The sequence below is a fragment of the Ursus americanus genome, chromosome 4 (assembly GCF_024610735.1).
Source record: "Ursus americanus isolate L20-20 chromosome 4, mUrsAme1.1.p, whole genome shotgun sequence".
In the NCBI taxonomy this organism is placed as follows: Eukaryota; Metazoa; Chordata; class Mammalia; order Carnivora; family Ursidae; genus Ursus; species Ursus americanus.
In genome coordinates, this window is record NC_142130.1 from 48,923,205 (window position 1) to 48,938,298 (window position 15,094).

Sequence of the window (15,094 nt, forward strand, 5' to 3'; positions counted from 1 at the left end):
GCATCTATGTATCTATCTATCTTGAGTTAACACTCCTACTTCATGTCCGAGTCCATCAGAGTACTTTCAAGACTTCCCCTCTTCTTTATGTCATGTTTCTTTACCAGTGAGATATCTGCGTCTCATTATCTACAATAAATTTGCTTATTTGTCCCATCCTACTATACGCAAAGTATTTTCGTAACTGATAACCCATATCCTTGTGAGGAAAAAAATGAAATAACTAGTTTACGGTAGTGAAATACAGGAGGTTTTTTCTCTTTTGTCTTACAGTATAGAGTCAAACACTGTTTTCCCAAGTTTTGTAGGTTAATTTATTTCTTCCCAACTCTCTTTGCTGTGGTTATGTGTGGTGGATGACCTAAAATTAAGGCCCAATATTTTGTGCTGCTTTGACAGCTGGTAAAGTTGGAAGACTCAAATAGCCTAAGTGTAACCCTCTTCACTCTGTTCTCATGGATTAAGTGCCCTGGCCAGACAACCTCCTATCAAAGGAGCAGAGGCAGTCCCTGCTTTCTCCCCAGGAGTCAGTTTTGGTTGCTTACCAGGCCACAGAATCATTCCAACAAGCCAGTCACGTCCTCCTGTGGGAACCAGGGGGCTATATATGGGTTGGTTAGTTTTACTTTTCCTAATTTTTATGGTATTGGGCTGCTTTTAAAAGTGTCCTGTTTTAGTAACATCCGGATAGTTTAGCACATTTTTATGCTTGCTTGTTTGATATTGGGGAAGGGCCTGGTGAGTCCTCTTTTTCTCACAGGGCCCTACTTTTCCCTTTTTTACATTTTTTCCCTTTGCTACCCAGTGGCTGAAGAGTGCTTCTCTCTCCCTTGTTGTCTTTCTGTTTCTCCCCTGGAAGGTATACCTTTCAAAGATCCCCCTTATTTAAATCATGCAGATGTTGTGGTCCCTTCCTTGTAGTTCATGCTCTTAACTATCAGAAGGTTTTTAGTATTTTCAGACTTAGTGTGGACTAGTCTTTCATACAATAATTTTAGATCAACATTAGTTCCCTTCTCTTATTTCCTTTTTCTGTCTTCCCTGCAGTTTTTCGTGGTTTGCCTTTGCTCACCAAAAAGCCTAGAAACAGAACAAGGGTGGGATCAGAAGTGTGGAAGGCCGTGCACTAGGATTTGGTGAGCTTTTTTCCTCTTTTTATTCACAGTTATTTTTAAGTTTTGGTGTTCTCTGTTGGGATAATTTCTGTGTAGCTTTATTTTTCTCTTGTATTTTTTTGTATTATTATTGGGAGACAGAAAGTTCTGTCTTCAATTATAAAGTTCAGTCTTCAATAATGTTTTATATTGTTTCTAGAGTTGTATTACTTTCTGTAATTAATGTTTCCTGTGCCAACAATTTAATTTTCACATCTCTGTCTAATTTATTTGGGTGGGGGAGAATTTCTGCTGGTAAAGATTGTCCAGTGAAGTTGATTCAGAAACTGCTTAGTGTAGATATGCCTAAGGAAAAAAAAAACAGTGATGTCCTGGACAGTTAATCTAAGCGGTCCTCTCTGCAAAACTTAAATATTAATCCTGCCTGACACCATTTGGAGAAGAGAAAAAGGCTAAGCAAGTGCTGACTAAAAAGAATGTCTTCTTACACATCCATTACTTCTACTTGTGTGCTTCCTAATATTCCGTTTCATGAAGCACGCAGAAATGAATATTAGAAATAAGGGTCCATGACAGTCACTGACATGACTTGTTAACCCATGTGAGCTTGCTGTAGAATTGTTTCAGGGCAGAAATTGTTCATTTCCTGAAATCAGAGAGTCTGGTGATTATGACAGATTTCCCATTTTTAGCTCTATTCAGCTCGCAGTAGCGCTAGTGAATAGCTGTATTTCCTTAGATTCAGGTTTGTCAGTAAAAAGAGCTGATAAGGCCTCACTTCTCTTTGACCTTTTGCTGTGGAAGGCTGTTCTAACTTCAGCTTGTGATGCAGTAAATATATGCATCAGTTAACAAAGATGCATATTTAAAATGTGTATTTCAGCCTTAACCCATCAACCTCAGTGGAAATATAATTCAGCTTGAATTCCCTCCTGAAAATGATTTAAAAATGATTTACATGCTTCACACAGTTAGACATCTGACTTAATGCAAAGTATAGAACAGTTTGCAGATGTACAAAATGAAACATAGAAAGCCTAAAGTGCTGTTAACAATCTGGTTGAAAAGGAGCAGAAATAGGAGAGATTTATCAAAACTGAAAATTGACGCAAGAAGCCAAGGATCAAGAACCCTCCAAATTATGTTACGTTACTGGCTTCTGCTCACAAGTAGCTAATGGAAAAGGGTACTGGGGAAGATTAGAAACATTTGGGTATATCATTAGGTGACTAACGAAAACTGGTAGCGTTATGCACATCTTGATTATTTGATCAAAATTATGTCTAAATTCTAGATTCCGACTAAGTTAATAACACATTTAGAGAAATATTTCTGTAATGTTTTAGGTAATACAATTGTTTCTAGGTATCATATTTCAAGAAACTGCAGTGAAACTCAAAACCAGTTTAGTCAAAGACTCACTGGCCAGCCAGCCATCACTAGACTGTGAAAAAGCAAAAGAAAGAGATTTTCTTAACTGGTTGAAAGAAAATTCACGGTTTAAGCACAAGGAGCAATTAAAATCTATGACTGACAGCCCAGGGCATCCAGATGACCAATGCACCTGTAACTTGATACTCGGAAGCTCATAAAAGTGACATAACAAACACTTGTCATCTTAAGAATATTTTATGAGCCAGTTGGATTTTGGAGAAATTGTAGGAAGTTATAGTGTAGCCTCAGGAAATGTCTTTTCTGTTCTCACACTAAGCTTTGGAGGCCAGGTTGACATTGCTGAGAGGGGATAACACTGAAATGGACAGTTTATATGCACCCTTCAAGAAAAGTCCAGTAACATGAAAATTCTCAGTTAATAGGGAAGCACCATTCTGAATTTTGTTTTTCCAGTTTCTCTTGGTATTTTAATAAATTTTTTTTTGATTTGTTTTGTTTTCTTTTTTCCTGGCACCATTTCATTTCAAGGTAAGATGCTAGCTACTTATTTGTAGTGGGAATTGCATTTTAATTTATTTCTTACCAGATGAACTGTTGGGAAAACAGATGACTAAAGTGAGCACTTTTGTTTGCAAGCTTGCTTAGGAGGAATTACATATTTCACCTCTCTCATGGCTTCCCTATCACTCTCCTTCTGTTTTAAGTGTATTCTTATAAAAAGCAAACTTGATTTCATTATTCTATATATTTCAGCTATAATCTCCTTTAGTTTACCTTTGACTGCTCAGTTTCTAACTTGGTGCTTAGGATATAGGAGTGAATAACTCCATATTGCATTCATGGATCTGAGAATTACATTCTTTCTTTGGTAGAATACTACAAAAAAATACAATTACTTAATATAAAAATAAACCACATTTTTTGAACTCCTAGAAACAGAGAGTAGAAAAGTGGTTGCCATGGGTTGGGAGTGGAGAATATAGAGAGAGCTTGGTATAAAGTACAAACTTTCAGCTATAAGATGAATAAGGTCTGATGATCTGATGTATAACATGGTGACAGTAGTGGATAGCACTGTATTATAACATTGAAATTTGCTAAGAGAGTATAATTTAAATGTTCTCACTCCAAAACAAAGGCGAATATATGAGGTGATGGATGTGTTAATTAACTCGGTGTGGGGGGGCCTTCTACAATGTACATGTATATCAAATCATCACGTTGTACACTTTATATATCTTACAATTTTATTTGTTAGTGATACTTCAATAAAACTGGAAAAAAATTTCAAATGTGACATGGTTTTAATTAAAATTATAATATTATGTTTCTTTTTTAATACAGTATTCTGTTGAATATATTTACTTATACCTCATTCACATTGAAACAGTTTAAAAATAAGGCAAGATACTATTTTAGTGAGAAATAATAAATAGCACCTGCTTGTCTAATGCATTAGTAGCTGCTGAAAATCAGGAGATTAGAAAAGAAAAACAAAATAAGATTAAAGAAAACAAATCAAAATATTTAATAAATGTGTTGAGAATGGTATCAGCAAGATTTATTAATCTCTAACTGCTGAATAATTTGCATAAACTCAATGTTTCCTCTAAATATAAGAAATGTAGTTTTTAGTATACAGGCCTTGTACATATTTTGATAAATCTAATGCTAAGTATTTCATTTTTTTATGGTATTATGAATATTAAGTTCAATTCCAATTGTTTGTTACTGTATTAAAGAAATATATGTTTTTAAAGCATTGACTTGTATTGTGTGACCTTCCTAAGCTCATATATTAATACTATGAGCTTTTTATAAATTCCTTATGATTTTTCACATATACAGTCAGGTCGTATGACTAAATGCAATTTTTTTTTCTTTTCAATTCATTTGGCTCTTATTCTTGCTTAATTGCAATATAATGTTGAAAATCTATCTTGCCTTGTTCTTGATTTTAGGGTGTGTATTGGGTAAAATAGTGTCCCTCTAAAATTCATATCTATCTGGGACCTCAGATTATAACTTTTTTGGGAAGAAAGATCTTTGCATATATAATGAAGTCAGGATTGAAATGAGATATACCAGATTAAGGTGAGCCTTAAATCCAATGATAGTGTCCTTATAGGAAAATAAAAAGACTCACAGAGACACCCACAAGGGAGCAGGGATGTGATGATGGAGGCAGAGATTGGAGTTAAGCTGTTATGGTGCAAGGAATGTCGAGAGATACGAGAAGCTGAAAGAGGCAAGAAAGGTTTCTTCCTGGAACCTTCAGAGGGATCATAACCTTGTCTACATGTTGATTACAGGCTTCTGATTTCCAGAACTATGAGAGAATACATCTCTGTTGTTTTAAGCCACCAAGTTTATAGAAATATATTACAGCAGCCTTGGGAAACTGGAGGGTGGAACCATTTTGCCTTTCATCATTAAGTATGATGTATGCTATTGATTTGTCATAAATGGCCTGTGTTTTAAAAGGCAATGTGCCAGGGAAGAGGCAAAAATATTGGGCCCAGCTGGGGTCAGGGATAACCCACAGAAGGGCCCTCTTGGTTGAGTTAGCTAGGACAAAAACACTACTCACAGAAAGCTAATGGCAATATTTTCCGATCTTGGTCTCAGTTCCAGAAGAACAGAAAGATTTTTATTTAAAGATTTATTTATTTATTTTAGAGAGAAAGAGAGGAAGCACAAGTGCGGGGAGTAGCAGATGGAGAGGGAGAGAGAAAATCTCAAGCAGACTCTCCACTGAATACAGAGCCCAATGCAGGGCTCGGTCCCATGACCCCAAGATAATGACCTGAGCCAAAACCACAAGTCAAGTGCTCAACTGACTTAGTCACCCAGGTGCACCAATAGAAAGAATTTTTAAAAGCGTATGTCTCCTCCAACACAAAATAGCCAAAACAATCTTGAAAAGGAACACAGTTGGAGGACTCATATTCTTGATTGCAAGACTTACTACAAAGCTTTAGTAATCAAGACAGAGTGGTGCTGGCCCAAGGACTGACATATAGAGTAAGCGATTAGAATTGAGAGTCTAAGAGTTGGAAGATGGGGATGGAATAGGAGAACCTAGGCTCACCTTGTCCCATAAATACAACTAGATAACTATATTATCCTAAAAAACCCAGAAACTGACCTGAAGATTAGCAGAACAAACTCCACAACTAAAGGGAGAGAAGAGGCCACACCAAAGAAGGTAGGAAATATAGAGACATGGTTTGAGAGAGAGAGAGAGATCATGGCAGCTGTGGTAAGGATGGAGCCATGCTCATGGAGAAGGGAAAGAGATAGAATAACACACAGGGGAGTAGATGGGAAGATGAATCCCCTTAACAATTGGCTTAGAATGTGAGAGGCGCTGAATTTTGTGACTTCTGGTAACCAATAGTACTTAAAGCCTGGAGTTTTAAAGGTCATTGGGCTTGGCCGGGATAGAGCTGGGAGAGCACTGTGCGCTTGGAGAGAAGGCAGGGAGACAACCCATGGACATACAGTGTGGAAACAGATCTGAAGAGTGCCTGGGGCACACAGTAGGGAGGTTATTTGTTCATCTCAGAGTGCATCCTAGAGAGACAGCATACAAGAAGAGACCCCTCCAGGAACAAAGGAACTGGCTGGCACCATTTCCCTCCCCTGCCCCTCTTCGTAAGGCCATCACCCTCAAGAACAGGAAACATAGCTGACTTTCCCAACAGAGAAATATCACAGAAACATGGACAAAATAAGAAGACAGAGAAATTTATCTCAAATGAAAGAACAAGACTAGGCCATGGCCAGAGATCTAAGGGAAATAGAGATAAGTAACATGCCTGATGGAGTATTTAAAGCAATGATCATAAGCATACTCACTGGACTAGAGAAAAAAGTGAAAGACATGAGTGAGACCCTTAACATAGAGGTAAGGAATAGCAGAGTAGAGATAAAGGACTCAATAAATAAAATGAGAAACACACTTGATGGAATGAACAGCAAGCTTGAAGAAAAATGAATTAATGACCCAGAAGACAGAGTAATGGAAAGTCATCAAGCTGAACAAAAGAGAAAAAAAGAATTATGCAAAATGAGAATAGATTTAGGGAACTCTGTGACTCCATCAAATGTAATAACATTCCTATTATAGGAGTCCCAGAAGAAGAGAGAGAAAAAGTGGGCAGAAAATTTATTTGAAGAAATAATAGCTGAAAACTTCCTAAACTGGGGAAGGAGTCAGATATCCAGGAGACACACAGAACCCCCAACAAAATCAACAAAAGCAAATCCAAGACATGTTGTAATTAAATTGGCAAAATATAGTGATACAAAGGAATTTAAAGCAGCAAGATGGAAAAAAAAAAAAAAAACAGAGTAACATATAAAGGAAACCCTATAAAGCTAGCAGGGGATTTTTCATTTCAGACTGAAAGACACCTGCAGATTGAAAGTGTAGAGATGGAGAAACATCATGCAAATGGATATCGAAAGAAAGCCAGAGTAGCAATATTTATATAGGACAAAATAGACTTTGAAACAAATCTGTAACAAGAGACAAAGAAGGACACTATGTAATAATAAAAGGGACAGTCCAACAAGAAGACATAAAAATTGTAAATATTTATGCACCCAACATAGGAGCACCCAAATACATAAAACATATAATAACAAACACAGAAGAATGAATTAAAAATAATACAATAAGAGTAATAATAATAATACAATAATACAATGAGAGTAGATGGATGGATCATCTAAACAAAAAAATCACCAAGGAAACATTGACTTTGAATGACACACTGGAACAGATGGATTTAACAGATATATTGAGAACATTCCATCTTAAAATAGCAGAATACACATTCTTTCCAAGTGCACACAGAACATTCTCTAGAATAGATTTCATATTAGGCCACAAACCAAGCCTCAACAAATTCAAGAAGATTGAAGTCAGATCATGAATCTTTTCTGACCACAACACTAGGAAACTAGAATTCAACCACAAGAAAATATCTGGGAAGACTACAAATATATGGAGGTTAAATAACATGCTTCTAAACAATGAATGGGTAAACCAGGAAATAAAAGAAAAAATTAAAAAGTACATAGAAACAAATTAAATGGAAACACAGTGGCCCAAAACCTTTGGGATACAGCAAAAGCTGTTCTAAGAAGGAAGTTTGTAGCAATACAGGCCTACCTCAAGAAGCAATAACAATCTCAAATAAACAATCTGAAGTTTCACTTATAGGAGCTAGAAGAAGAACAACAAACAAAATCTAAAACCAGTAGAAGGAAGAAAATAATAAAGATTACAGCAGAAATGTTGTAGAAACTAAAAACAAAACAAAATAAAAAACAAAAGGACAGATCAATGAAACCAGGAGCTGGTTCTTTGAAAATATCAATAAAGTCGATAGGCTTCTAGCCAGACTTATCAAGAAAAAAAGAGAAAGGACTGAAATAAAGATACAAATGAGTGAGGAGAAATAACAACCAACACCACAGAAAATATAATTATAAGAGAATATTATGAAAAACTATACGCTAACCTACAAAAAAATGGATGAATTCCTAGAAACATAAGCTACCAAAATTGAAATAAGAAGAAATAGAAAATTTGAAAAAGACCTCTAACCAGCAAAGAAATTGAATTGGTAATCAAAAAACTCCCAATGAACAAAAATCTGGGACCAGATGGCTTCACAGGCAAATTATACCAAACATTTAAAGTAGAGTTAATACCTATTCTTCTCAAACTATTCCAAAAAATAGAAAAAGAAGGAAAATTTCCAAATTCATTCTATGATCCCAGCAGTACCAAAACCAGATAAAGACACCACAGAAAAAGAGAACTGCAGGCCCAAATCCCTGATGAACATAGGTGCAAAAATACTAGCAAATAAAATCTAATAGTACATGAAAAAAATCATTCACCATGATCAAGTGGGATTTATTCCCAGTATGGAAGGGTGGTTCAGTATTCACAAATCAATCAGTGTGATACATCACATCAGTAAAAGAAAGGATCATTTCAAGGGACACAGAAAAAGCATTTGACAAAGTATAACATCCATTCATGATAAAAGCCCTCAACAAAGTAAGTTTAGAGGGGACATACCTCAACACAATAAAGGCCGTATATGAAAAATTCACAGCATCATCCTAAAGGGAGAAAAATGGAGACCTTCTCTCTAAGGTCAGGAACAAGACAGGATGTCCACTCTCACCACTTTTATTCGATATAATACTGGACGTCCTAGCCACAGCAATCAGAGAACAAAAACAAAGAAAGAGCATCCAAATTAGTAAGGAAGAAATGAAACTTTCACTTTTTAACATGATATGATCTATAGAAAACCTGAAAGAATCTACCAAAAAACTGCTAGAACTGATAAACGAATTCAGTAAATTTGCAGGATACAAAGTCAATGTGCAGAAATCCATTGCATTTCTATACATAAATAAGGAGGCAGCAGAATGAGAAATAAAAAAAAAAGAAGGTCCCATTTACAATTGCACCAAAAATAATAAGATATCTAGGTATGCATGTAACCAAAGTAGTGAAAGAGCTGTACTCTGAAAACTATAAAACACTGATGAAAGACATTGAAGATGACACAAAGAAATCCCATGCTCATGCATTGGAAGAACAAATATTGTAAAGAGGTCTATATTACCCAAATCAATCTACACATTTAATACAATTCTTATCAAAATACCAACAGTATTTTTCACAGAACTAGAAAAAACAATCCTAAAATTTGTTGGAACCTCAAGAAAATCCAAATAGCCAAAGCAATTTTGAAAGAGCAAAGCAAAGCTGGAGGTATCACAATTCCAGACTTCCAAGTTATATTACAAACCTGTAGTAATTAAAACTGTATGGTACTGGCACAAGAATAGACACATAAATCAATAAAATGGAATAGAAAACCCAGAAATAAACTCACAATTATAAGGTCAATTAGTCTTCAACAAAGCAGGAACGAATATCCAATGGGAAAAAGACAGTCTCTTCAACAAAAGGTGTTGGGAAAGCTGGTCAGCTACATGCAAAAAAATGAAACTGGACCACTTTCTTACACCATCACAAAGATAAACTCAAAATGTATTAATGACCTAAATGTGAGACCCTGAAGCCATAAAAATCCTAGAAGAGAGCACAGACAGTAATGTCTCTGACATTGGCCTTAACAACCTTTTTCTAGATATGTCCCCTGAGGCAAGGGAAACAAAATCAAAAATAAAATATCGGAACTACATCAAAATAAAAAGCCTCTGCACAGCAAAGGGATAAGCAGCAAAGCTAAAGGCAACCTACAGCATGGGAGAAGATATTTGGAAATGACATATTGGATAAAAGATTAGTATTCAAAATATATAAAGAACTTAGAAAACTCAACACCCAAAACCAAAAAATAATCCAATTAAAAATAGAAGACATGAACAGACATTCCTCCAAAGAAGACATCCAGATGGCCAACAGGTGCATGAAAAGATGCTCAACATCACTCATTATCAGGGAAATGCAAATTAAAACTACAATGCATTATCACTTCACACCTGTCAGAATGGGTAACATCAATAATACAAGAAACAACAGGTGTTGGTGAGGATGTGAAGAAAAAGGAACCCTTGTGCACTGTTGGTGGGCAAAATTGGTGCAGCCACTGTAGAAAACAAATGGAGGTTCCTCAAAAAGTTAAAAATAGAACTACCCTACAATGCAACAATACACTACTGAGTATTTACCCAAAGAATACAAAAACATAATTCAAAGGACTATATGCACCCCTATGTTTATAGCAGTAATATTTACAATACTCAAATTATAGAGGCAACCTAAGTGTTCATCAGCTGATGAATGGATAAAGAAGATGCAGTGGATAGATAGATAGATGATAGATAGATGATAGATAGATGGATAGATAGATAGATAGATAGATAGATAGATAGATAGATAGATAGATAGATAATAGATAATAGATGATAGATGATAGAAAGATATAGATAGATATATAGATATAGATAGATATAGATATAGATAGATATTATTGCCATTTGCAGGAACATAGATGGAGTGAAATAAGTCAATCAGAGAAAGACAAATACTATATGATTTCACTCATTTGTGGAATTTAAGAAACAAATCAAATGAGTAAAGAGGAAAAAAAGAGAGAGACAAATCAAGAAGCAGACTCTTAATTATAGAGAACAAACTGATGGTTACCGGAGGGGAGGTGGATGGAGGGATGGGTTAAATAGGTGACGGGGATTAAGGAGTGCACTTGTCATGATGAGCACTGGGTGATGTATGAAATTGTTGAATTACTATATTGTACACCTGAAACTAATAAAACACTTTATTAAAAAAAATGAGAGTCCAGAAATTCATACATTTATTTTCAGTTATTTTTAGCAAGGGTGCTAAAATAATTCAATGGGCAGTGAGCAGTCTTTTCAACAAATTGTGGAACAAGCAGATAGCCACATGGCAAACATTGAATTTGGATGTCTTCTTATACCATGTATAAAAATTAACTTAAAATGGGTCAAAGATCTACATGTAAATACTGAAACTATAAAATTATTAGAAGGAAATATAGATGACATCCTACATGGCCTTGGATTAGGCAACAGTTTTGTTTTGTTTTGTTTTTAAGATGTAACACCAAAAGTTCAAGCAATAAAGGAAAATATAGATAAATTTGACTTTATCAAAATTAAATGTGTCAAAGGACACTTCGGAAGTGAAAAGATGTTGAATGGGAGAAAGGATTTGCTGATAAAGCTCCACTATCCAAGATATATAAAGAACTCTTACAACTCAACAATTAAATGAAGATTACTCAACTAAAAAATGTGCAAAGGACTTGAATAGACATTTCTCCAAAGAAAATATACAAATCACCAAAAAGCACATGAAAACAAGCTCAATATCATTAGTAACCAGAGAAAAATCAACCAAAATCACAATGAGATACGGCTTTATACCCACTCAAATGGCTACTAAGAAAAAAACAAACAGAAAATAACAAATAACAAATGTTAATGATTATCTAGAGAAATTTGAACCCTCATTCATTGCAGATGGGAATGTAAAATGGTGTAACCATTGTGAAAAATGGTTTGGCAGTTCCTTAAAAAGCTGAATGTAAAATTACCATATGACCCAGAAATTCCACTCCTAGTTGTATACTCAAGAGAATTGAAAACATATGTCTACACATGCATATGTTGCACATGTATGTTTATAAGAATATTATTCATAATACCTCAAAAGTGGAAATAACCTAGAGTTTCATCAGCTGATGAATGAATAAGCAATAATGTGGTATATCTATACAACAGAATATTAGTCGTAAAAAGGAATGAAATGCTGTAATATGCTGAAACATAGATGAACCTTGGAGACAGTATGCTAAATTAAAGAAGCCAGACACAAAATGCCACATAGTGTATAATTCCATTTATATGAAATATCCAGAATAGGCTCAATTGAGACTGAAAGTTGATTAGTGGTTGCAGGGGATGCAGGGAGGGGGAACTGAGACTAACAGCTAATATGTCACTATTTCTTTTTTTTATAGTGATGGACATATTCTAAAATTAGATGATGAAGATGAGTGCAGAATATTATGAATATAGTAAAAATCACTAAAATATTTTTTAAAAATACATATCTTTTTTGGGAATTCTTAATAGTAAAATTCAATTCAGATACTTGGGGTCAGAATTTATACTACCTGTATTCCACCCCAGAAAAGGATAAAATTTGAATTTAAATAATGGAGTAGCTTTTATTGGATTTACTCTTGGATAGATGAAAATTACAATTTTGTGTGTTAATTGTGGCAAGAAAAATCAAAATCATAGAGCTGAAAATGGCATAAAAGTGATAAAACTATCTCTACTCATACATGATGTCATTTTATACCTAAATAATCCTTAGGAATTTGCAGAAAACCGTACTAGAATAAGTGAATAAAGCAAAGTAACAGAACACAGGACAATGTAAACATAAATAGTATTCTAATTATTCTGGAAGCAAACATTTGGAAAATGAAATTATATATTCCATTTATGATAGCCTCCAAAGACGTAAAATTTTTAGGGAAATAAATTTAACAAACAATTTGCAGATCACCACACTGGAGTAATGAAGCCCTGGCGATATCCTGGAGCTCACTTTCCCAACATCTTGTTCAGTCACATTACACTGATAGCTAGAGATGAGTCATGCCAGGAGTAATTATACCATAGAATTAGCAAATGCTACACGTGAGAGTTATGTATTCTAAAGAGCTGGTTATTAAACATTTATCACCACACTGCTGAGAATACTTAAATGAAGAGATATGCAATGTTCATGGGTTAGAAGATTCAATATTATTAATATGTTAATCATCAATCTATTCATAGGTTTACTACCCACCCATGTCAAAATTAAAGCAGACTTTTTTTTTGGCATAAAATGACAAAGTTGTTTTGTTTGAAAAAAAAATAGGAAATACAAAGAACTAAACTAGCCATAACAGAATTACAAAAGAAGAATAAAATTGAAAGATTTCTAAGGGTATAAAATGCACTATTTTTTTCAACAATAAATTGGCCTTAATAAAAATAAAAAATACTCTGCTTTCCAAAAGACAATGTTAAGGAAATGAAAAGACATACCAGTATTGGGTGAAAATGTGTACCATATATATCTAAAAGCCAAATAATATCAGAACATATAAAGAACACCAGTAACACAATGATGAAAAGACATATAATGCAATTAAAATAAGCAAATGATTTCAACAGGCACTTTATCAAAATAAGATAAAAAACAATGACAATATGCACAAGACAAGTTAATATTATTAGATAACAGAGAACCATAAATTAAAATCACAGTGAAATACAATATTAAATTACTAGAATGGCTAAAGTAAAAAGTACTGATAATATTAAGTGTTAGCAGGTGGAGGAACTACTGAACTCTCAGAGATTACTTATGGGAATATAAAATAGTACAATTTCTTGGGCAAATAATTAGGCAGTTTCTCACACTGCTAAATATAACCTTACCTCTGACCCCATAATTCCATCCCAGGTGTTTACCAAGTAGAAGTACTAATATCCACAAAAATTTATCTCATGACATAAGTCAAACAGAGGTGAATGTGACATCAGAAAGTTGGAAGACATATCTAAAGATGAAAATAACACAGAAAGGGAAAAAGAAAAAATGAAATGTATGAAAACGAGATGAAGAAAGAGAGTAAAAGATGAGAGGATCCAACACAGATCAAATGAGAGAAGAGTCAGCTCAGAAAAAATAGCGGCTGAGAATAGTGCAAAACTGGTGAAAAACACCAATAATTCAGATTCCAGATACTGTGTCCTATGGAGAAAAAATAAAGAGAAGACCTTCACCAGACAATGTGGTGAAAGGCAGATGACCAAAAACAAAGCCAAGATTTAGAAGCAATCAGAGAAAATAGCAGTTTGAACAGTCACTTAACTTTTTAATATCAACAATAGCAGCAAAAATGAGGAATAGTATCTTTAAAGGGCTGAAAGAAGAGAGGATATATATATATATATATATATATATATATATATATATCCATATATGCATATATTTTAAGATTTTATTTATTTATTTATTTATTTATTTGAGAGAGAAAGTGAGTGAGAGAGAGAACACGCACGAGCAGGGCGGGGGGCAGAGGAAGAGGGAGAAGCGGACTCCCCTGCTGAGCAGGGAGCCCAATCCGGGGCTCTATCTCAGGACCCTGAGATCATGATCCGAGCTGAAGGCAGACACCCAACTGACTGAGCCACCAGATGCCCTGAGAGGATATATTATTTTTATAATATTTTTATAATATTTTAAAATATTTTATAATATTTTTAGACAAAAATAGTGTTTACCATCAGAGAACTTTCACTAGAGACATTTCTAAAGGAGGTACTTTAGGAAAAAGATCTCAGAAGGAAGGTGCAAGATTCAAGAATGAATAGTAATGAACAAATAGCACTATATTTATTTGGTTAAATTTTAACAAACACCAGTGATATAAAATAATAATGTATAATTTGTGGGGCAAAGAAATATTTGACCAAAATGACATATAAGTTGGGAGGAATTAAAATGGAGTTAAAATACTCTCAGAGGTTTTATTCAAGAAGAATGTAAAGATGGTAATTTACTTAGGATTTTGTTAGATTTATACCAAAATTTTTAGAATAACCACTAAAAAGGTATTGATAGACTAAATGATACTAGAGAAATGCACTAAAGGAAAATATATAATTTCCAAATTAGTAATAGGAGAATGGACAAAATTTACAAAATTGACCATGACCTAAGCTTTGATCTTTCCAATCATAGTAAAAGATTTGATATTTTAAATACTGTATACTCATAGAAAACGGCTAAACCCTAAAACGCCCATATTAGGATACAGTCTGTATCCAAATAGAGCTGCAGGAAGGAAAACAGAGAGGAAATATTAGTGAAATAAAATACAGTGGTATCCAAGAATAAAATAGGAGGTTGAATGGGGTTCCTCTGGATGGAAAGTCAAGGCCAAGACACAATAATCCAA

At 34.3% G+C, this 15,094-nt stretch overlaps 1 long non-coding RNA gene across 1 annotated transcript in view; it reads left to right on the top strand.

The window, feature by feature from the left end:
• The window catches only part of LOC123784091 (uncharacterized), a 784,838-nt gene that overhangs the window by 696,731 nt on the left and 73,013 nt on the right, over positions 1-15,094 (top strand). The window contains exon 12 of the long non-coding RNA XR_015724218.1: positions 1,048-1,136. This is a non-coding gene — a long non-coding RNA (uncharacterized LOC123784091). The remainder of the gene's footprint in view (positions 1-1,047; positions 1,137-15,094) is intronic.